Source organism: Miscanthus floridulus, chromosome 17 (assembly GCF_019320115.1).
Source record: "Miscanthus floridulus cultivar M001 chromosome 17, ASM1932011v1, whole genome shotgun sequence".
Classification (NCBI taxonomy): Eukaryota; Viridiplantae; Streptophyta; class Magnoliopsida; order Poales; family Poaceae; genus Miscanthus; species Miscanthus floridulus.
In genome coordinates, this window is record NC_089596.1 from 83,224,251 (window position 1) to 83,230,892 (window position 6,642).

The window sequence follows — 6,642 nt, forward strand, 5'->3', positions numbered from 1 at the left end:
CCTGTGCTTGCTCTCTTCTTCTTGGTTATGTGGTAGCGGTGGGAGGTGACAGTCTCGTCTATCTTTTGTAGTTCATACCGAATTGAGCATATTCTTAAATTAGTAGGATCGTAGTCGTGTCGGTAGAGTTATCTATTAGCGGTGCTTTACCGTCTAAGCGACATCTTGAAATAAACACTAGAATCATAAGTCTTACTTTGCATAGGGTCATAACCATAGGAATCCTCTCTACTCATACCTTATACCTTGATTGCTATCTCCCAGGATAAACTAGAGTTTAGACAACACACGTTTTCATGTGGATATGATACTCGATAATACTCAGAGTGAAAACTACTTCGATACCCATGCGCTTGCGGATTTTATCTGTGTGTGCCACCACATGTGTCAACATCAGTGGTTTGGGTGCGGTGGTTTGTCTTCATTTCTTCTGAATCTCTGATTTCTGGCAGTGGCTGATGTCTTGTTCATCTGGGGTTTGTCGCCGGGGTTTTGATCCATTGGGGATGGGGGATCTACGCCGCCATGTTCTAGGGATGCTGCTCTTGTTGATTCGGCGTTTGTTGCCGGGGTTTTGATCCATCGGTGCGGCCTCTGTCTCCTTGTTTTTTGCGGATGCACCTTGTTTTTTCGAGGTTGGTTGCCGAGGTTTTGTCCATCCGGTATGCGGGATCTGCGCGACAGTGTTCTGCGGATGTGCCTTGTTCATTCGGTGTATGTCCCGATGGTTTTGCTCTAGCATGGTTGCGGTCTGTGTGTCGTCGTGTTCTGTGGATGCGCGTTGCTCATCCTAGGTTTTGACGTTAGTGCATTGATTCAGCGTGGATGCGTGGTCTTTGCCGCCGTGTTCTGCAAATGTGGCTATGCTGTAAGGAGATCTGGTTCATAGGTCTGTTTGTTGATTTAGTGTCCTTTGTTGGCCGTGTAGAAATTTGGGGGTAGATAGATGGGAGGCTGTAGAGTTATAGGGGAGGAATGGTGAGCTTTGCTTATGCTGGATCTATTGTTTTTTCTGTAGAACTTTCCGTACACGTGTTGAGTTGTATACCAGTTCAGGCTGTCGAAGTTGCAGATTGTATTGTGTATACTTGTTCTTGGTAGTTCTGATAAGACTGTGATTATGGTGTGTTTGTAGTGTCTAATTGTTGCATTTCTCAAAATGATGTAACTAGCCATTCTACTGTTAGAGATGGCAATGCCAGAGAAAATGGAAATGGTGTGGAGTTTAGGTCATTTCAATTTGTAACAAGAGATAGCTTTAGTAAATGAAACATGAATGTGTTTCTGTTTGCTGTGAAAATGAGCTTCTGTTTTGTGCTTACTATCTATAAATTGTTTGGTTTTATACCTCAATTACCTTACTATCTATAAAATGTTTGGTTTTATACCTTTATTGCTAATTTGCCTCTAATGCAACTAAGGGATGCCATGCAGATATTGATTATGAATGGCCATGCTTCTGATGATGAATGAGTAAGTTGCTTGCTCTCAAAATGTATTGTTCCAGCAATAATGATGTACCTACTCTGATTGACTAGTTACATGAAGCCTAAAAGATGGAACATCAAACCTGAAGATGAAGATGTACTGAATAAAGAAAAGGCATTAATCATTTGTTTTCTTTGAGACATCTTTGAGTAGTACTCAGGTTGGAACTAGATGTGATTTTTGTCTTTGAAACATCTTTGAGTAAGAACTGGATGTGATTTTTTTAGAAAAGGAGAACTGGATGTGATTAGAAGCAAGAATTGAGTCTGATCCTGAATCTCTTCTTTTATATATCTTTCATCATCCTTGTTTAGGAAGAATGTGGCAGGAATTCTCAAGGAAACCATCTCCGGATTGGTTCTGAGGTATGTTAAATCACTTTGTTCTTTTGCTTCTTTGTCGCTTGTGGAGTTGAGCACAAGAAGCATATTAGTTAATTTTTTGAAGCAGGAAAAGTCATATGTACAAATGTTTAGGTTCAGATCCCTGGAAGATTGTAGTCTTAGGTGCTCTGCAATTTATTCCTACACGGATCGGTTCTTGGGCCAGGGTCCTGTTCGCCATTCATGCCAAGAGATGTTGCAGCCTTTTTCTAACTCATGGTTCCTTGTGTGTGATTTCGAGAAGCTCTCTGTGCAGTCTTTTCCTGTAATTTTTTAGAAAAACTTTCAGAAGCAGTATAACAGCAGAACTGCATTGGTTCAGTTCATAGGAGCAGCAAGTTGCTTGAGTCGTTTGTAGCTTGGTCAGGCTAGAAGGATCTTGTTCAGTTCAGCCGAATCCTTTCAATACTATCGACTGCTTTGATCTGCAGCTGTGTTTTGTTATTGCAGCAAGCTAGGGGTACGTGTAGATTGAGCTTGGTTTTTGCATTTACATTTTCCTTTTACAGTTTTTTAGTGTCCTATCAGTATATTTACAACTAGTCGTTCACTGTAATTTTCTTGAGAGATATTGGTGCTATGACTTGAGAGAACACATCTTGGTGATCAATTTATCCAATCATCTCGTGAGCACCTCCTATTTGAGATTTTGGCAAAGTTTCACCTTTCACTATGGTTCTCGGATTTCTGTTAAATTCGTGCTCAAATCTCTATCTTTTTGTGATCTTTTTGTTTGGATTAAATCGCTGTGAGTTGGTACTGTTGTGGCTCGGATTTCTTGCCAATCCGTCTTGATTTGGTCCTTTTTGAGACCTTTTGTCGCTTGTTTTTGAGGTGTTCCAGGCCAAAGCTCCTCCATTCATTGTCTCTGTTCTGTTGTTCGGCAGTTTACAGAAAATAGGAAAGCGTCCAGCTTGCTTGTCAGTTCGATTGTTTTTCTGTGCAGCATCTTTCCAGCAGCAGCTCGATCTTGGCTTCTCTCTTTTACAATTTATCTCAAAATTGCATGTATCTCTGAAATTTTTGATCCATAGTTTGAGTTTGTGCAAGTGCTGTGGTTTTGTGCTCTGTTCGCCTAGTCAATAGATGAAATTGGTGACATATTTTTGGTTTTACATTGTCTTTTTATTGTTCTTACAATGTCCTCTTACTATATTTACACTAAATTATTCAGTGTAATTTCCTTGACAGGTTGATATAAGTTGGGGATGAGGCAACATCTATTCAGTTGGTCTTACATGGTCCCAATTTTGTGGAGTGTCAATATGTGTAAGTTTCCTTGTCCACCTTTTTTTCCCATTTTCAAGCAGTTCTTTTTTTAGTTGAGCTTGTAGTCATTTTCAGATGCTTTGTTACAAGACAGTGTGAGCTTGAAGAGGTGTGTTTTGAGGTTGCTTTTGTGGAATGCGAGTAGGAAAGGACAATGAGTAGGTAGATAATGTTTTGTTATAGAAACTGAGAAATACTAGGTGCCTCTATTTTTTGAATCCCTTTATTTGTGCACTAATGTGGGATATTTTTTTATCTTTTATCTTCATTCCATACAAAATATTTGGTAAATATTGTTTATTTTGAATAAATTTGTTTTGTATTTGTGAAGTATGTGCCATATTTCTCTCTGATATCTGGCTTCCATAGAATATATTTGAATATTGTTTTTTTCTGAAGAGTTTGGCATATGTCTTTATTGTGAAATTCATGTGTTTACATTGTCTTTTTACATCATGTGACAATTGGTCTCGCTGCTAGCTACGGGTTTAGGAGTACGTGCCTACACATAGGTAACTCTTGGAGTGTTTCTTTTCTTCAGGTGTTGCATTGTTTCCATACACATCATGTATGATCTATCCTGTAGATTGAGACTTTGCTACAGTTTTTTGTGTCAGCTGCTGTTATTCAGCTGTGGTAACCAAGCTCTTGTATGCCAGGGTACATATTTATTTTCTCTCTTGTCTTGTTTAGCTTAAATGAGTGAAGATTTATTAGGATGTTGTTGTTGTCAGATTCAAGGTTGTTTTTTCGCATTTGTTTGTTCATGATTTCCTTGTAAAATTAAGTTCACTGATATTTTTTGCTTGATCTTTTAGTTGCTTGATCTTTTAGTTGGTTTCCAATTCTGGTTTCTAGGTTCAGTGTGACTAGTTCTTGGAATTACATTCTCGTTTTTTTTTAAATTTACAGTGTATTTTTTAGTATAAGTATTTGCCTTTGTAGATGTAAATTTGTGCATGTGAGGATGTAAATTTTTCTGAATGTAGAACTTCTGAAGAACAGAGGCAGGCCTAGGTCCCGGTGACCCTGGGCGCCTGCCCAGGCTCCGTCCGAAACTGCACTGTGTGTGCACACATGTAAGCTGGGTATAAGGCACCTTCTCTTTTTTGAAGTAATTTGTTTTGCGTTTGTAAAGTATATGTCATATTTCTTCTTGTATATCTAGCTTCCATAGAAAAAATTTGGGAATTTTTGTTTCTGAAGATGTTGCCATTTGTCTTTCTGATTTCCTTTGTATGGTTGATACTTTTTTTAATTTTAGAATATGTGTCTGGTATTTTTCTATCTTTTTTGTATTTGATTTTTTTCTGAAGAGTATGGTATATGTCTATGTGAATTGCTGTGGTTGATTGCTCTCTTCATGTAGTCAATAGACTAAATCCATTGACATATGTATTAGTTGTTATGCAGTTCTCAATCTTCATATGTGCCATTACAAGTATGGCAATAGTTTCTTTTGAGTGCCTGTACAAGTATGGCAATAGTACCCTTAAGATACCATTTTTTTCAATTCATAGTTTCTTTTGTGAGTCTGTCTGCTGTTGCAAAGTGTACACCTCTGATTGCTCATCATTTGGAACCTTTGCTGTTGTTGCAAGAGACTCAATGTTTGATTCGCTGAGAGAGACGTCGGAGCTCCGGTGTGGCCGCAGCATGCACCTCCAGTGGTTCCACAAGATGTTGAAGCCCAACAAATAAGTGCCCATGCCTACCCTGGTTTTAGATTTTGCAGTTATCTCTATCCTTTGTCTTTTTTTTGTTCAGTTTGTAGTCATATGAGATTCTAATGTTAGGCTGTTCTTTTTTTTTTTTTCTGGTGGATTTAGATCACAGGTCTTCAATTTCATGTGTTTATATTCTCCTTACAGTATTTACAGTCTTATATTTCTATATTTACACTGATTTGTTCATTGTAATTTTAGTGTTACATTGATGTAAATTTATTTCTTTGTTGATGTAATTTTTTTTTGCTTTTTTGCATTATGTGTGTAATATTTATATCTATGTTTGAGTGTTGATTATAATTGTGATCATTAGATATTAGTGTCTATAATATTTGGACCTATCAGATTTTGATCTGAGGTTAAGGAAATCCGGTCATTGGATGGAGCCAAAACAACCAGATTTTTTTTATTGCTAATCCGGTTGTTTTGGTGTTTTTCCAACAACCGGTTGTTGGGGAGGCCTAAAACATCCAGGTTTCTAGGTAGACAGATTCTTACGGAATGCTAAAAAAATTATGTTCCTGTGTTTTTCCTATAAAATTCTTGCATGATCTCTGTGAAATTCCTACACTGATTCCTAGCGTCCCAATTAGACCCTCAAGCTCTTCCAAATTTTTTCTACAATGAATAGAGGAATGAGTAAGTCCTTATTCACTAGAAGTCTAGAATAGAGGAATAAACATGTTCTTATATTCCTATGTTCCAAACACCTATTCCTATAAAATTTCCGAGTTTTTCAAACCTCTGTTTTCTACCTACACTCATTTCTCATTTCTGTATTTTCTTTCTTTTTTCTGTTTTACATTCCTCTGTTCCAAGCAGGGACCATATTAAATATTGTCAATGCCGCCTTGCATGCCACCTTCTTACTATACAACTTTTAGCTTAGCACTTGGGTAAGCTCATATTAAAAGTTTTAAGGAAAAAAACAAGGTGTACTAAGTGGCGGATCTAGAATTTGGCAAAGACTAGAACAAAATTGTAGTAGCGAAAAGCTAAAAACGTACTACACCATGGTCCATATATGTGTCAAGTATAGGAAAATAGCTATTGTTAAGGAAAGTTTCCAAAACAAGAAACTACATGCTTAATAGTGTGATACAATTGCTAAGAAATGGAATATATAAAAATAAATACCTATTTGAATCCCTTGGTTTAAAGTTTAGTTTGCTTACTAGTGTTTCATGGGCACATTGGCTAAAGCTTGCTTAATAGTGTTTCAATGAGCACAAGGGCTCGACGTTTATAGTAGGAGTTACAAACTGGGGGAGAGAAAGAGATAGGGAGAACGATGTCTAAAAAAATCAGGTGAGGGATTTAGCACAAAGACCAATGTTTCTAGTCTAGCCTCAAAGAAGAGTGTCATGCTGCCCTTATATTACTGAGGGAGTAGGGTTACACAGCAAACAAGAGAGAGAGAGAGAGTGTGTTTGTTCCATATGGCTCGGGTCGTGAGGAATGGTTTGTGCTGCTGCACAACATATTTCTTTGCAGAAGGCCTTGCTCGTATAGTAGGTGGTGTGAGAGTCTCCCTTAGTCATGATAACGTGAGGAGAATGATTTTGCTCGTATAGTAGGGCCTTGTTTAGATGCCATCCAAATTCCAAATTTTTTCACTCTCTCTCCGTCACATCAATTTTTAGCCGCTTGCATGGAGTATTAAATGTAGGTAAAAAAAATAACTAATTGCACAGTTTAGTTCGAAATCACGAGATGAATCTTTTGAGCCTAGTTGGTCCACGATTGGACAATATTTGTCAAATAAGACGAAAGTG

General features: G+C 37.7%; 1 long non-coding RNA gene across 3 annotated transcripts; it reads left to right on the top strand.

Moving 5' to 3' along the window:
- Positions 1-259: 259 nt before the first annotated feature.
- Positions 260-5,149, top strand: LOC136518995 (uncharacterized). 3 transcript variants are annotated; one of them, XR_010774670.1, is made up of 4 exons: positions 260-1,853; positions 3,063-3,140; positions 3,621-3,652; positions 4,130-5,149. It is a non-coding gene; the product is annotated as an uncharacterized lncRNA (long non-coding RNA). The 3 variants fall into 3 exon arrangements; XR_010774668.1 differs by having other exon boundaries at positions 3,621-5,149; XR_010774669.1 differs by having other exon boundaries at positions 260-1,473; positions 1,803-1,853; positions 3,063-5,149.
- Positions 5,150-6,642: the final 1,493 nt, after the last annotated feature.